The 18,308-nt window shown below is 40.3% G+C and overlaps 1 long non-coding RNA gene across 1 annotated transcript; it reads right to left on the bottom strand.

Moving 5' to 3' along the window:
- Positions 1-4,754: 4,754 nt before the first annotated feature.
- LOC115921171 lies at positions 4,755-7,657 on the bottom strand. The gene is made up of 3 exons (XR_004062786.1): positions 7,344-7,657; positions 6,007-6,297; positions 4,755-5,755 (listed from the first exon to the last, which is right to left on the bottom strand). It is a non-coding gene; the product is annotated as an uncharacterized LOC115921171 (long non-coding RNA).
- Positions 7,658-18,308: the final 10,651 nt, after the last annotated feature.

Genomic DNA, 18,308 nt, shown 5'->3' with positions numbered 1-18,308 from the left:
CTTGATCACAATAAAATTCTACGTCTTCTAGCCATTCCTTTAAAGTCGGGTCATCGGGCAGAGTAGGACTACCATGAAATTTGCGTAATTTTACTGGACCGGATGTAGTAAACCTACAACCCTGTAAAGCTTGGGTTAGCCCGGTTACTAACTTTTCCATTTCAATCATTATGAAACTATTAATATTAAGTGCTTATATTATACTAATTTAGGTTAAACGTAGGTTTAAGTTTAAATTAACTATCCTATGCTTACATTAATGCTAGCCAAAATTTGAAGAGCAAACGGGTACAAATAATTTCACCAACACACAATATTCCAACACTTAGTCTTACACTACAATAATTTCAAAAAATCTAAGACATCAATCCAAAAATATCAAGATTCAAAGGACGTTTCAATTTATCAGTTCATTTCAGTTCTCACTGTCCACTTTGCAACTTCTGCCAACATCTTTGGTTTCAAAACATACCTCAGCTCAACTTGTCCCCCGCCGAAGGTTGCTCCCTACGAACTTGGCGTTGCAGACCAAAAAACCCAAGTTCAGCTCAACAATCGAAGTATCAGAACATCTCCTTCAATTGCGTCCACGCTACTAGCAGGGTTGAGTATCGTGACGAGGCATCGGCGTAACTGGTTTCCCCCGCGAGCTTCCCGATACGCGCGTACTTCGGGTGCCAGGCCAGCTGACAAACCAGGTCCAGAGGAATCAGCCAGACTTTGAGTAACTCCTGTACGGGGAACCTCCATTAGGTAATACGTATCAGATCGCCCACGCAGAAATGGTTTGCAGAATATTTCTGGTGGGGCAGTCGACTAAACAATTTTTTCATTAGTATATACCAAACGTTCTGGACATCACGGAAGGCACATCATCGCGGACGTGTTGGTAACAGGTAAGAGGGGGGTCTCGGTGAAACTTCTCTCTCCGTGGTGATCCCAATCACATTCACCGAGAAGAATGTGCAATGTGTTCCAAGAAGGGCCTCCAATTACCCGTTGGCCCTATTCGTACTGGACTACTCCGCTGGAGCCACATAAAAAAAAACATGCCCTGCAATAAGCGCCACGATAATCTGTCGCTAACTCCACCGGTGAAAAACAGTTCAGCAGCAGCAACTCAAAAATACTTCTGTGTTCCGAGCAAATGATATCGAGTTCGAGTGGTGGGTCGGCAGGACGAACCAGCGGTAACCGCTAGCAAGCCAACGGCAAACTTCGCCGTTAACGAAAGAAAGCTGACCCCATCCGTACTACCAAATGTGGTGGGCCAGTAAATGAGTTGAAGATGACAAGTTCAAACATAAATGAAACACAGGAAGCTCGGAATTACAGTTGAAGTCCACTTTATTAAATATATATATCAGCCGAAGCTTCAATCGTTGCAAACGACGAGTATTATTATTATTTGAACATGGTAAATAAACTGCTTCTCTCAGAGGCTGGGCGGCCCTATTGATTGAAATTAGCAGCACATCCTACTGAACATGGTAAAGGAATGAAATAAAACTCCCCTCAAAAGTTGTTGTTGTTGTTGTTTGGTATTATCGGCGTTTCATTCTTTTTTAGAATATTTACGCCTTTCACTTTATTTCTTTCTTTTTTTTTCTTCTATATTTTGGTACTATTTGTAAATTCATACTCATCTCTTTTTTTTTGTGGATAATATAATCTCAGATCTACTGGTCCATGAAAACCCCTCACCGCAATTGGCACCTTCCTGCCAGACCGGCGCGGTACATTGCGCAATCTTCTCGGCCATCATTGGCCTAGGCAACTCTGGTGCCGGTGAGAGGATTCTGGGGTAGATCTCCAGAGTCTCTTGTTTGGGGTTTACCGTCCTCAATCCGTCTTTACTCTTTCTTACCTTTTCTCTTCTAGTATTTTTCCATTTTGTAAAACCTTATTTTTCTATCAAAGTAGGTATCAACATCTTAGGGCATTTGGTTGTCGTGCGATATGTGCAAAAAAAAAAAAAAAAAAAAAAAAAAAAAAAAAAAAAAAAAAAAAAAATCCCGCACATGGCCTTTAAGTACTCCGGCACCCGAAGAGGTTTAGATATCCCATGGTATACCCAGCCAACCAGGAGGACCCTTACTCCGCTAACCAATTACAAGACGGGATACATGCAATTACCCTTAGGTCAACCGACCAATTAAAAGAGAAGTTATACCTTTACTTAATTATAACCAATGACAAAGCATCATAGATACGAGTGATTTAAACTGGTCACCGACAAAAATGGGAGGAGTTTATCTCTTCGCGAGAATGTCGCGTCCCCGGCAAAACAGTCTTATTGTCTAATGTGTTGTTGGAAATGAACACCTGTACATGTACATCTTGATGCAGGAATTCATTTCCAACGTGCTTATCGAAATGAACACTTTAATCTAATTCAAGAATTCAAAACCAGGGGTTGTTTACCAGTTCCTGGCATACTATTGGAAACATAATTAATGTTATTTAGCTTTTAGGTGTATACCAAGTCAAACTAATAATCGTACCATTAATCAACCCAACCCGGCTTTTATATGGCTCTAGCGCCCCCTTTAGCCCAAATGAGCGTACTATTACACATGCATGCTGCAAATGAGTTGTTTATGCTAGGAGTCCACTGGGCCGGCGCCAGTTGGTGCCAGTTTGCGCCAATGCAATTTACTGTGGCGCCTAATGTCGCCAATAAGGTGCCTAGTGGCGTGTAGTGGCTCAAACTGCCTCCCAACTGGCTCGTGGTGGCCCGTAATGGCGCCAAATTTGAATGTGGCGGCAAGAAAATTTCAAAATGTTTAAAATTTTCGTCGCGCCACTTGCATCGAGCAATCAGCGCCAAGTGTCCGCCAAGTGGCACCAAATGGCGCGAACATATCGCCCTTTGGCGCAAACAATCCGCCTATTGGAATCCACTGGAATGTAATGGCGCGCGCCAAGTTGCGCCAATGAGATTTCGCGCCACATGGCGCCACTTGGAGCCAAGGGGCACCTTGTTTGCGCCACTACATGAGCCAAACGGCACCCGATTGGTGACTACTTCACGCCAAATGCCACCTGGTTGCCCGTCATTCGGCGCCACTTGCCGCCTATAAAAGCAGGGCGGCTTCACAGGACTTTCTCACAGTGGTGGCGGCAGTTCTCCAAGCTCCAAGGATGAGGTTGTGCTGCATGGGCATCCTCCTGGTCCAACATGCGGACGTCCAGTGCCTGATAGCGCTTCCTGATGAGGTTGTTCAGCATGACGGCAGCTTAAACGAGCAGGCGGACTGTGTCTGGTTCCTGTCTCATCTGGCCAAGGAAGCACTGGAACCACAGAGCCAGAATGCCAAAGGCATTTTCAACCACATGCCTTGCCCTGGACAGCCTGTAGTTGAAGATCTTCTGCTTTTGGACCATGTTACGACGGCCATAGGGCTTCATCATGTCCGTCCTCATGGCGAAGGCATCGTCTCCCACGAAGAAGTACGGCATAGGGTGCTCTTCATCATCATGGGGAAGAGGAGCTGGATCTGGGATGCCTAAAGTGCCAGCTTCAATGCACTCCTTCAGTTCACTGTTGTTGTAGATCTGGGCATCAGACTGATGGCCAACCCCACCCTTACAAAAAAAATCTCTATGGTACACCATACAAACACCATAGCAAATCTACCATAGATTACCATACAAACACCATAGCAAATCTACCATAGATCTACCATTCATTTACCATAGAACTAATTAAAATAATTGGGACAAATTTATTCATTTATTCAAAATAGGCCACACCTACATATTCTACCATAGAGCCACCATTCATATACCATAGAGCCACCATAGAGCCATCATTCATCTACCATAGAGCCACCATTCATCTACCATAGAACCACCATTCATCTACCACAGGGCCACCATTCATCTACCATAGAGCCACCATTCATCTACCATAGAGCCATCATTTATCTACCATAGAGCCACCATTCATCTACTATAGAGCCACCATTCATCTACCATAGAGCCACCATTCATCTACCATAGAGCCACCATTCATCTACCATAGAGCCACCATTCATCTACCATAGAGCCACCATTCATCTACCATAGAGTCACCACTCATCTACCATAGAGCCACCATTCATCTACCATAGAGTCACCACTCATCTACCATAGAGCCACCATTCATCTGCCATAGAGTCACCACTCATCTACCATAGAGCCACCACTCATCTACCATAGAGCCACCATTCATCTACCATAGAGCCACCATTCATCTACCATAGAGCCACCATTCATCTACCATAGAGCCACCATTCATCTACCATAGAGTCACCATTCATCTACCATAGAGCCACCATTCATCTACCATAGAGCCACCATTCATCTACCATAGAGCCACCATTCATCTACCATAGAGCCACCATTCATCTACCATAGAGCCACCATTCATCTACCATAGAGTCACCATTCATCTACCATAGAGCCACCATTCATCTACCATAGAGCCACCTTTCATCTACCATAGAGCCACCATTCATCTACCATAGAGCCACCATTCACCTACCATTCACTACCATTCAAAATATGCAACAAAATGTTACGCTTAATTGTAGCATTTTGAAATGGTATATTCAGAATGGTAGTTTGGATCTTGATCTATGTTAGCAGAATGGTGGCTGTTGTGCGTTCTATAGTACACAGAATGGTGACTATAATATATTGAATTTTTGAGAAATCTAAACTTAAATGTTAACTTACAATACACACATGATGCTTATTAAAAAAATGAATTGAATGAAAGTGGCAGGATGTATTTGGTTTATATCAAAAGTTGTATGCATGTACATATGCTAAAAACTAAAATAAAAGGCAAGTAAAAAATATATCACATAAACATGTACACTACAAACTAAAATGAAAGGCAAGTTCGTAATTGCAACACATATTACTTGGACTTATTCTACTAAGATGTAATAAATACCCACATATATATCACCCTAGTTCCTCTAAATAATCGGCAAGTTAAAAAGAAACAACTAAAATGTCATATACAGTGTGTACGTAAACATGACTAAAATGAAAGGCAAGTTAAAAATATATAAACATGTACAATAAAAACTAAGGCACTGAGTTGCAGCACAGGATTGTTCTAAAACATTGTATAAACATGTACAATAAAAACTCAAATGAAAGGCAAGTTCATAATTGCAACACATATTACTTGGACTTATTCTACTAAGGTGTAATAAATACCCACATATATATCACCCTAGTTCCTCTAAATATCTAAAATGTCATATATAGTGTTTATGTAAACATGACTAAAATCAAAGGCAAGTTAAAAATATATAAACATGTACAATAAAAACTAAGGCACTGAGTTGCAGCACAGAAATGTTCTAAAACATTGTATAAACATGTACAATGAAGTTCAAGTCAAAGAGGTTGTATGTGAGTTCGAAGAGGAGCAGAAAAGACAAGCCTTGCTGCTCATTTTTGGAGTCTCTGAAGGCGATCAAGGTCCCTCTGGCTGAGAACACTGAAGACCCAACCCTTTCTATACTCAAACTGTTCACATGATTTTGATAGACCCTCTGTGTAAAACAATCTCCCCTGTATCGATCGGTATCACTACCCCCACCCCATGATTCGATGTGTAACCTCGTCTATGCCATGTTCCATCGTAGGGCACTGCCACGTCCACGTAATCATTTTCCCTGACGGTCAGATCCTTGTCCAAGGCCCTTTGAGGTAGGCATGCTGCCACCTTCTTTTTCTGATCCTTACTGGTCTGCAGAAAAAAAAAGAGTTTGTAATAAATAACAAGTAAATTTCAAGTTCCCTCAGGCCCCTTACTTATTAGACCCTATTACAAATATTTAGATTTGATTAATTTTCATCCCTTGATTTGATAAGAAGGGATATTGATGTACATGTATTATACTGTCTATCGACCATAACTAAGAAATAAAAATATGTTTGGATTAAATGTACGTACAGCTAAGATAATGTAATGAAGAAAACACAAGGCTGGTGACTAACCTCTTGGGATAAGGAAGATAAAGTGGCTATGTGCCTGTTGTAGCTAGGGGCTTCGACTAGTGGGGCTGTTCCGAGGATGGTCAGCAAGTCGCACAAGCTATCCCGTGCCAAACCAACCTCCGTTGCTGCCAGAGTAGCTCTGCGGTTTATTTCTGCAGACTTTCCACGTCCTTCGCATTCATTTTCTGATGAAGAGAATGTCCTTCTCCTTCTTGCAAATGAAGCAACCAAGGACCATGGCGCAGTTCAACCCATTCCTCTTTGAAAAATTCTCCACAGGAATGAGATGCCCTGTAAAAGATATCCAAAACACTTTATGGAACAGGGAAAATATTTTGAAAAGCACAATCCCCAAATAATAACAAAGTGCTAGTTATGACATACATGTAGTATATTACACAAATACACATTTTCACAGATTTCACGACAATTCCGATGCCCCCACTTCGATTCACCATAGAGTAAAGGAGGGGTTTTTCGGCCACTTAAGACAAAATCCTATTTTTTGGACTCTTTACTTTCTATTTATTATCATTTCTTGTTCAAATCATGAAGCAAATACTATTATTATTTAAACAAAGAAAGCATCCCAGAAAAAAAATCATGAATTGCCATGACAACATTCATTTCCATTTTCACTGTTTCGGAGGTAGTTTTCGGCCTAGCGAGGCAGTTTTCGGCCGCATGTACAAAGTCAATAAGAAGCAAGCAAGCGCGCCATGCCTTTCCCCACTGATCTATAGCACTAGCGGCCAGAGCAGGTATCCCAAGCCGGAGCTTCCCGTGCCGAAAACTGCCTCTGCGGTGATCAGAAATTGGAATCTGAATTGGACAGAGATATCGTGTGTGCGCTGCGGTATCCGGCTGCATTGATTAAATACATGCGATGAGATACTTTTGAGCTTGCGACTCACACAAAATTGGACTCTAAATCTGAAAAATACTTGAAATAAAGCTCATTTTATGGTACCCATATTTCTTACACGCGTAAGATACTTAATTTTTCAGATTCGGGGAGCGGGACCGCCGATTACATCGCTAAAATGTGATATTTTAGGATATATATATTTTCCATTGCAAATGTGGTTCTTCAGTGACTCTGGCATGGTATGGTATGTGTGGGATATATGATATGCTGTTATGCGATGGATTTTAAAGGGATTTTACCATGCATCCAACGGATCGGCCGAAAATTGGTGATGGTCGATTACCCCGTCCTTTACTCTATTCTTAATCATTTGATTTGGCTTTTTGAGCCATTCACCCCTTGAGCATGCAATACAATCTCAAAGTAACAGTTTGCAAACTAAAAATATTGTTTAATAGTAAGTACATACCTCCCAGACACACGTGAGCCTTTTGCAAAGCAGCTGCAAGTTGTGGGCCACTAATGACGCGGATCTTCACATGTGGGACCAGGGCCAAAAATAGGGCTGTCCAAACACTTATTCAGGGAAAGCTTCCTCGATCTCTGAATTAGCTGTTAGTTATTCTGGCACCTCTGCAGCATTTATGTTACTCTTCTGTAATATCGGGTATTGATCTCCTTTGAACACCTTCCTCTTCCTCACATATTTTGGAGTTTTGCGAAGCATTTTCAGTGAGTAGAAATTGGAGACCAACGGCTAGAAGAGTTATTCAAATCCTGGGCACAAGGTGGCAGCAAACAGCCCTTGTTATCTACTTTCTGCTGATATACATTACTTGTTACAATTTGGTTTAGAATTTTTTATTTAATGATTTCTTTAATTGATTGAGACTAATTGAGTGCAAACAGAGGCAGTGGAGCGACTTCCAAAGTGGGGGGGGGGCGGGGGGGAGCACCATCAAAAAGGGCACTTTCTGGAGAAAATAAATAGGGCACCTACAAAGGGAAATCTCAAAGCGAAAATATATATTTAAAAAAAAAAAAAATTGTATATACCCCCTATATTGTGATTACATTATCAGGGATGATTTCAATATTTTTGTTATCTTTATAAATAAGATTTGTGAGGTCGCAGTGCGAAAAATTACATCAATTATAAAGAAGAAAAACCCAATCCTGATGGGTTTATTACATTATCATAACAGAAGACTGAAAAGACCTTTGATAAGTACCATAATTATACCATCTAGAAATGCGAGTGTGCTTTGGGTGATATTGCTCTTAGTAGCTGGAAATTAGGGGCACGTGATGAGAGGAAAAGGGGACACTTATCGAAAAGGGTGACACTTATTAGAAAAAAAAGGAGCACATGTCAAATTACAACGGGTAATTATCAGAAGGTGAAAATGGGGCACGTATCATTGTTAAAGGGTAATTATCTGAAGTGAAAAGAAAAGGGGCACTTATGATCAGTTTTTAATAGGGGCATTTAATACGAGGGGAAGGGGGGGGATTTATGAGAAGGGAGAAGTGCAGGCTATTATTAAAAAGAAAAGAGGCACATATGTCAAGATAAACGGGGCACTTATGAGAGATGAAAAGGGGGTAATTATGGGAAGGGGATGGGGCACTTAAAAGAAGGAAAAAGAGCATTTATTAGGAAGGGAAGGGGGCATTTATGATAAAGGGAAGGGGCTCTCTTTTAAATGGGGCAAAATAAAAGGGGCAGTTATTGAAGATGAAAAGAGCACTTATCAGGAGGAAAAGGGACACTTGTCAAAATAAAACGAGTACCTCTCAGAATTTAATAGGGTCATTTACTAGAGATGGAACGGGACTATGAGAATGAAGAGGGACTTAAGAATGGAAAGTAACTGTTTTCATAGATGAAAAGGGGGCATTTATGATAAAGGGAAGGGGCTCTCTTTTAAATGGGGGCACTTGTTAGAAAGGAAAGGGGGCACATGTGAAAATATAAGGTGCGCTTATCCGAGTTAAACAAGGGGTAGTTATTAAAAGGGGAAAGGCCCCTCTCAGATTTGAATAGGGAAATTATCAGAGGTGAATGGGGCACTTATCAAAAGTGAAAAAGGGCACTTCTCGTATCTGAAAAGGGGCACTTACTAGAGATGGAAAAAGGGCACTTATGAGAATGGAAAATGGACACTTATTGCAAAGGAAAACCGGAACTTATCGAAGGAAAAGGGACACTTTAAAACAAATAATAGGGGCACTTTTTAAAGTAAAGGGGCCCTTTTTATGTAAAAAGTGCCACGCTAGAGCCACCATGGAGTCACTAACCACTAGAAATATATCATAAAGTCATCATCCACCATAGAGCTACTGCTAAAATATCTTACACCACAGGGATATACCATTCAACGGAAATACCATATAATATACTCTACCATATATCATACCGTAGAAATACCATACACCATACCCCGCCCCCCCCCCCCCCACTCAGTGTTATTTAGGGTACGCATATGCTCGTTCCCTCTTTTAGAAAGCACCCCCTATCTGAGGACTGCCAACATTTTCGAACCCCCTTTCGCGGGCTTTACGTTGGCTTTTCCTGCCTTGGAGACCCTCCTAAATCGGGAAAAATGCTCAATGTACCCCCCTAAATTCGGAATAATTTCTCAGGAGTCCAAAGAGATGAGAGAAAAAAAGAAAAAACACCCCCTTTTTAAAGAAATCTAAGGGTGAAAAGTCAAATACACCCCTTTTTTTACAATTCTCGGGCCGGACTTTGTCGCACGAAAAGTACCCCTTTACCGGACATTTTGGCAACACGCATGCGGTCATTCCGACCCCTGAGTGGGGGGGGGGGCCGTGCACCATACAGCCACCATAGAGCTACCATAGATCTACCATTCACTTTAGAGCCACCATAGAGTCACTAACCACCATTAATATACCATAAAGTCAACATCCACCATAGAGCTACCACTGAAATATCCTCCACCATAGGGATACCATTCAACAGAAATACCATAGAAATATATTCTACCATATAACATACCGTAGAAATACCATACACCATACAGCCACCATAGAGCTACCATAGATCTACCATTCAGCCACCATAGAGTCACATAACCACCATAGATATACCATAAAGTCATCATCCACCATAGAGCTACCACTGAAATATCCTCCACCATAGGGATACCATTCAACAGAAATACCATAGAAATATATTCTACCATATAACATACCGTAGAAATACCATACACCATACAGCCACCATAGAGCTACCATAGATCTACCATTCACTTTAGAGCTACCATAGAGTCACATAACCACCATAGATATACCATAAAGTCATCATCCACCATAGAGCTACCACTGAAATATCCTCCACCATAGGGATACCATTCAACAGAAATATCATAGAAATATATTTTACCATATAACATACCGTAGAAATACCATACACCATACAGCCACCATAGAGCTACCATAGATCTACCATTCACTTTAGAGCTACCATAGAGTCACATAACCACCATAGATATACCATAAAGTCATCATCCACCATAGAGCTACCACTGAAATATCCTCCACCATAGGGATACCATTCAACAGAAATACCATAGAAATATATTTTACCATATAACATACCATAGATATACCATAAAGTCATCATCCACCATAGAGCTACCACTGAAATATCCTCCACCATAGAGATACCATTCAACAGAAATACCATAGAAATATAGTCTACCATATAATATATCATAGAAATACCATACACCATAGGACGGCATCAATGATATACCATTGACCATAGAACTCCACCATTCAGCAATTGTGTGGTATACCATAGAAATATATTCTACCATATAATATATCATAGAAATACCATTCACCATAGAGCCGTACCATAGGAATATCATAGATTTTTTTTGTAAGGGCACCCACATCGATCCACATGAACTGGTACTTTGAATCTACCAGAGCCATCAGGACAACCGAGAAGAACTGCTTGTAGTTGAAGTAAAGGCTGCCTGATTTGTTGGGCTTCTGGAGATGGATGTGCTTTCCATTATAGGCTCCCAGACAGTGAGGAAGATTCCATCTGGCTTCAAAATCACCTGCAACCTCAAGCCAGCCTTCATTGGTTGTGGGGAGGGAGATGACTTCTGCAGCATACTCATCCACTATCGCTCTGGCTACATCAGGAACAAACTTCTGGATGGTTTCCTTGCCCACTCGGAAGTTGTAAGACAGCTCGGCATAGGTGGCCCCAATGGCCAGATGGCGCAGGAAGACGAACAACGTACTTGAGACCAGGGGGAATGGCCTTCCCGAAGTGGGTGTCCTTCTTCTGCAAGTGGGGTGTAAGCCTGACCAACAGGTCATCAAACATCTCTGGGGACACCCTGGTGTAGTTCTTGAACTTCCTCCTGTCATTCTCCCTCAACTCTTCGATCAAAGTGTGGTACTGTCCACGTTCGGCCCTCAACTGTGGGTGGAGCATGGGTCTAAACCACCAGTTGTGCTTCCTTTTCTTCTTAGGAGGCTCTTCTTCTTCAGGATTGGCCAGCATAAGTTGCTTCCTTTTCTTCTTAGGAGGCTCTTCTTCTTCAGGATTGGCCAGCATAAGTTGATAGGCAGTGGACACCTCAGCATCTCTCATCATCTTCTGATGGAGCAGCATCATCACTCCAACATTATCAAAAGCCTCAGACATATCAAAATTGTAAATATTTAGTAGAGATGTTGTTCATACAGCAGCTGAGGAGGGTCTGAACCAGGTAGCCGATGGCCGGTATTTATATAGTCGGCAAGTAGCGCCAAGCGGCGGCAAGTTCAAACCAATTTGGCGACCTTTGGCACAAACTAATCACCAAGTGGCGCAAAGTAGCCGTCTGTTGGCGCGAATGGCGCCAACAGGGTGAATTTTGGAATCAAATGGCCGTGTAATGGCGCGAGCTGGCGCAAACTGGCGCAACATTTTGGAGCAAGCCGGGTGGCATTTGGCGCACGCCATATGGCACCCAGTTTATCCCACTTGGCGACATATGCCGAGCGGACATTAATTCGGCGCCACAGCGAGCCACTACGCGCCAATCACATAATCTTTGGCGCAAACTGGCACCAACTGGCGCCGGACCAGTGGACTCCTAGCATTACAGGCTGGAAAAGGATAGTATGGGACAGTAGAGAGTGATTTAAACGAGGAAATTGTGATTGAAAATGTAAAAAAACGTTGTTAACCTGGCAATAAGGGGCTCTTGAATCTAGTTTTTAAAATGGACATGACTCTGTGGCTACCGCTACCGGCCGCAGGCCACGCTGACGACCGCCAGCTAGCTGACGACCGCCAGCTAGCTGACGACCGCCAGCTACCCCCACCCCAAAAAAAAAAAATAATAATAATAAAAAAAAAAATTAAAAAAAATGTATCAATCAATTAAAAGAATTATAGCAATAAATATGGACTTTGAGTGAGATAAAAAGGGGTTTAACATAAGTTTTTCTCTTACAAAGATTTTTTTTTAAAAGCACTTGCTGTGTTTCGAACCAGGTACCTTCCAGTTACCAGGCAATTGCCTATCCACTAGACTAAATGTGTCACACTGCCAATTTCTATGTATTTTTTCATATTGATACTTATCGTGTAGATGTAGCAAAAGACGTTTTTCTTTTTTTAAAGATTAAAAAAAAAAAAACACTAGCTGGGTGTCGAACCCGATACCTTCCGGTTACCAGGCAATTGCCTATCCACTAGACTAAATGTGTCACACTGCCAATTTCTATGTATTTTTTCATATTGATACTTATCGTGTAGGTGTAGCAAAAGACTTTTTTCTTTTTTAAAGATTAAAAAAAAAAAAACACTAGCTGGGTGTCGAACCCGGTACCTTCCAGTTACCAGGCAATTGCCTATCCACTAGACTAAATGTGTCACACTGCCAATCTCTATGTATTTTTTCATATTGATACTTATTGTTGTAGATGTATCAAAAGGTGTATTCTAACGACTAAGTAATTCAAAAGGTCGCTCTTAAAAAAAAAGGAAAGAGTATCACATGTTATTTACTCCTTTTTTAGGAGGTCGGGGGGGGGGTGTCCCCTTTAAAAAAAAGAGATGGAAAGTCAATATCATGGGGTGAAGAAAAATAATAATAAAAAAAAAAAAAAAAGGAGAAGCTGGGAGTCGAACCGGATACATTGCATTGTGAAGCGATCAGTCTTATCCACAAGACCACTTTGCCTCATTGCTATTCTCTGGTTCGTTTGTTGTTGTTAACACTTTCTGCATGATAATGACTTTACAAAATATGCCGATTTACTGATTTCACGCTTTCGGGAGGCATATTTATTATTATTTTTGTAGTCCGATGTTGTCAAGATTGCCCCTATTTTTTTCTTTCAGTTACTGATATTACTGATATATATAGGGAGGTTTTATGTTATTTTCATTTATTCTGCAAACTACTGACTTTAACTTAAAGTGATATGGCAATAGGTCACTGCCCTGACATAGCATAATAAATAGAACACGGGTCTATTCAATTTAGTATACGCTACGAATTCTATAAAAGGGCACCAAGGAATAAAAGAAGCTTGGCTTTTCAATAGCTTGCACCTGCAATTTTTGAATAGTTACGTAACAAACTACTCAGCTCTTTCAGACATGGCATCAATTAATGAATTGAAGAAAAAAAATCCGACCCTCCCTTCATTGAGCGAATACTTTTGGCAAATACGTGGATTACCAAAGAGGTAATAATAGCATTCCTGACATTGCAACAATGACAGCATTATTTTAAAGTATTGTCCCTAAAGGTAGCCTACTGAATGAGCTTTTTATCCTTGTCTGCATGGAGGGCAAGGCCTTTCAATATCCCCATGCATAAGAAAAGAATAGACTGGGGCTGTAGTCTGATTTCAAGAAAGGAAAACAATTTCGGGACAGTTCAAAATAATGCTGGGAAATGAAAATTCAAATGATACCGTTTTAAAATCCAGTAATTAGATATGTTTTTAGGACAAGAAGCAGAAGATAATTCATTGCTCGACAGTCTAATTGATTGTATTTAAAACAGAGTATCTAATATACCTAATATGTAAAAGTACTGTCAATTAAAACAAATAACTAAATAAACAAAAAAATATAGACGATCGATCTTGACCCAAGACTGTGGGTTTTTATTGTTGAGCACCATTTAATTCTGCTCGGGTATACAGGCGAGGTGGGGTGAATGCTTTCAAATGTAAAAGGCCCTTTGTCTCACCTCGTGCAAGATTAGGGCGCTTTTATAAAATTTATAGGAGGAGTAAAGCACCATTCATTGCATGCATGCTGCAAATGAGTTGTTTACAGGCTGGAAAAGGATAGTATGGGACAGTAGAGAGTGATTTAAACGAGGAAATTGTGATTGAAAATGTAAAAAAAACGTTGTTAACCTGGCAATAAGGGGCTCTTGAATCTAGTTTTTAAAATGGACATGACTCTGTGGCTACCGCCAGCTAGCTGACGACCGCCAGCTAGCTGACGACCGCCAGCTAGCTGACCGCCAGCTAGCTGACGACCGCCAGCTACCGCCAGCTAGCTGACGACCGCCAGCTAGCTGACGACCGCCAGCTAGACCGCCAGCTAGCTGACGACCGCCAGCTAGACCGCCAGCTAGCTGACGACCGCCAGCTACCCCCACCCCAAAAAAAAAATAATAATAATAATAAAAAAAAAATTTAAAAAAAATGTATCAATCAATTAAAAGAATTATAGCAATAAATATGGACTTTGAGTGAGATAAAAAGGGGTTTAACATAAGTTTTTCTCTTACAAAGATTTTTTTTTAAAAGCACTTGCTGTGTTTCGAACCAGGTACCTTCCAGTTACCAGGCAATTGCCTATCCACTAGACTAAATGTGTCACACTGCCAATTTCTATGTATTTTTTCATATTGATACTTATCGTGTAGATGTAGAAAAAGACGTTTTTCTTTTTTTAAAGATTAAAAAAAAAAAAACACTAGCTGGGTGTCGAACCCGATACCTTCCGGTTACCAGGCAATTGCCTATCCACTAGACTAAATGTGTCACACTGCCAATTTCTATGTATTTTTTCATATTGATACTTATCGTGTAGGTGTAGCAAAAGACTTTTTTCTTTTTTAAAGATTAAAAAAAAAAAAACACTAGCTGGGTGTCGAACCCGGTACCTTCCAGTTACCAGGCAATTGCCTATCCACTAGACTAAATGTGTCACACTGCCAATCTCTATGTATTTTTTCATATTGATACTTATTGTTGTAGATGTATCAAAAGATGTATTCTAACGACTAAGTAATTCAAAAGGTCGCTCTTAAAAAAAAAGGAAAGAGTATCACATGTTATTTACTCCTTTTTTAGGAGGTCGGGGGGGGGGGGTGTCCCCTTTAAAAAAAAGAGATGGAAAGTCAATATCATGGGGTGAAGAAAAATAATAATAAAAAAAAAAAAAAAAGGAGAAGCTGGGAGTCGAACCGGATACATTGCATTGTGAAGCGATCAGTCTTATCCACAAGACCACTTTGCCTCATTGCTATTCTCTGGTTCGTTTGTTGTTGTTAACACTTTCTGCATGATAATGACTTTACAAAATATGCCGATTTACTGATTTCACGCTTTCGGGAGGCATATTTATTATTATTTTTGTAGTCCGATGTTGTCAAGATTGCCCCTATTTTTTTCTTTCAGTTACTGATATTACTGATATATATAGGGAGGTTTTATGTTATTTTCATTTATTCTGCAAACTACTGACTTTAACTTAAAGTGATATGGCAATAGGTCACTGCCCTGACATAGCATAATAAATAGAACACGGGTCTATTCAATTTAGTATACGCTACGAATTCTATAAAAGGGCACCAAGGAATAAAAGAAGCTTGGCTTTTCAATAGCTTGCACCTGCAATTTTTGAATAGTTACGTAACAAACTACTCAGCTCTTTCAGACATGGCATCAATTAATGAATTGAAGAAAAAAAATCCGACCCTCCCTTCATTGAGCGAATACTTTTGGCAAATACGTGGATTACCAAAGAGGTAATAATAGCATTCCTGACATTGCAACAATGACAGCATTATTTTAAAGTATTGTCCCTAAAGGTAGCCTACTGAATGAGCTTTTTATCCTTGTCTGGGAGGACAAGGCCTTTCAATATCCCCATGCATAAGAAAAGAATAGACTGGGGCTGTAGTCTGATTTCAAGAAAGGAAAACAATTTCGGGACAGTTCAAAATAATGCTGGGAAATGAAAATTCAAATGATACCGTTTTAAAATCCAGTAATTAGATATGTTTTTAGGAAAAGAAGCAGAAGATAATTCATTGCTCGACAGTCTAATTGATTGTATTTAAAACAGAGTATCTAATATACCTAATATGTAAAAGTACTGTCAATTAAAACAAATAACTAAATAAACAAAAAAATATAGACCTCGATCTTGACCCAAGACTGTGGGTTTTTATTGTTGAGCACCATTTAATTCTGCTCGGGTAAACAGGCGAGGTGCTGGTGAATGCTTTCAAATGTAAAAGGCCCTTTGTCTCACCTCGTGCAAGATTAGGGCGCTTTTATAAAATTTATAGGAGGAGTAAAGCACCGTTCATTGCATGCATGCTGCAAATGAGTTGTTTACAGGCTGGAAAAGGATAGTATGGGACAGTAGAGAGTGATTTAAACGAGGAAATTGTGATTGAAAATGTAAAAAAACGTTGTTAACCTGGCAATAAGAGGCTCTTGAATCTAGTTTTAAAAATGGACATGGCTCTGTGGCTACCGCTACCGGCCGCAGGCCACGCTGACGACCGCCAGCTAGTTGGCGGTCGTCAGCTACCCCCCCCCCCCAAAAAAAAAAAAATAAATAAATAAATAAATAAATAAATAAATAAAAAAATAAAAAATAAATAAATAAATAAATAAATAAATAAATTTTAAAAAAAATAAAAAAATAAAAAAAATAAAAAAAATGGTATCAATCAAATAAAAGAATTATAGCAATAAATATGGACTTTGAGTGAGATAAAAAGGGGTTTAACATAAGTTTTTCTCTTACAAAGATTTTTTTTAAAAGCACTTGCTGTGTGTCGAACCCGATACCTTCCAGTTACCAGGCAATTGCCTATCCACTAGACTAATGTGTCACACTGCTAATCTCCATGTATTTTTTTTTCATATTAAAAGCCCACTGCACTACTTGTAGCTACTTGCGCCCTCTATATAACAAACAGTGCCTAATCGGTGACCATTGGTCCCCCATGATCCTCTTTTTCTTATGTTAACTGAGAGCTGAGTTGATGAGATAACCACCTGTCCAGTGACCTTGCAGGGCGCTCTAATCCCTCCTGTAAACTACGGCAGATAAGCTTTAATACTTATTGATGTAGATGTAGCAAAATAAGTTTTTCTTTTTCAAAGATTTAAAAAAAAGCACTCGCTGGGTGTCGAACCCGATACCTTACAGTTACCAGGCAATTGCCTACCACTAGACTAAATTTGTCACATTGCCAATCTTAGCTTAGACGTTTCCTTAAATTATTAGGAGAAGAAGACGATTTATTGTACCGTTCTCGACTGTTAACCCTTGCCTGAATGAATTCCCCCCCCCCCCTCCTGCGCAAAGCGCGAAAGCTTTGGCGTTTTATTAAATTGTTATAAAAAGAAGACCATTTGCTGTACCGTTCTCGACTGTTAATAATTCAGTTCTTCCCGCCCACCCCCCTCCCGCGCGTAAGTTTTGGCGTTTCATTAAATTAGTAGAGAAAGTAGACGAATCGTTAAACCGTGCTCGATTCTTAATCTTTGTCTGAATTCAGTTTCTCCCTCTCTCTCCCGCGCGAAGCGCGGAAGCTTTGACATTTCATTAAATTATTAGAGAAAGTAGTCGAATTGTTAAACCGTGCTCGACTCTTAATCTTTGTCTGAATTCGGTTTACCCCTCCCGCGCAAAGCGCGGAAGTTTTGACGTTTCATTGAATTATTAGAGAAAGCAGACGATTCGTTGGACCGTTTTCGATTCTTAATAAGCCCTATTTATCTGAATTCAGTTTCCCCCTCTCGCGCGAAGCACGGAAGCCTTGACGTTTCCTTAAATTATTAGAGAAAGCTTACGATTGGGTGTACTGTTCTCGACTCTTAATCTATGTCTGAATTCAGTTCCCCCCTTCCCGCGCGAAGCGCGAAAAGTTTAGACGTTTGATTTTATAGAAAGAAGACGATTCGTTGCACTGTTTTAGTTTCTTATTAAGCCCTATTTATCCGAATTCGATTCAATTCGTTCAATATAAACAACACATTAATTCATTCATAGAGCTACACAAACATCACATGCATTGCAGCCATTAAATATCATCCCCTCGTCCCTTAAGTTTTAGGTGTGAACAAATGACAACCACCGAGTAGGCAATGCAACAGTTACTGTATTATGTAT

The sequence above is a fragment of the Strongylocentrotus purpuratus genome, unplaced genomic scaffold (genome assembly GCF_000002235.5).
Source record: "Strongylocentrotus purpuratus isolate Spur 01 unplaced genomic scaffold, Spur_5.0 spur5_scaffold_1, whole genome shotgun sequence".
Taxonomy (NCBI): domain Eukaryota; kingdom Metazoa; phylum Echinodermata; class Echinoidea; order Camarodonta; family Strongylocentrotidae; genus Strongylocentrotus; species Strongylocentrotus purpuratus.
Note: the sequence above shows the minus strand (reverse complement) of the source record. Positions and strands in the feature narration are given on the sequence as shown.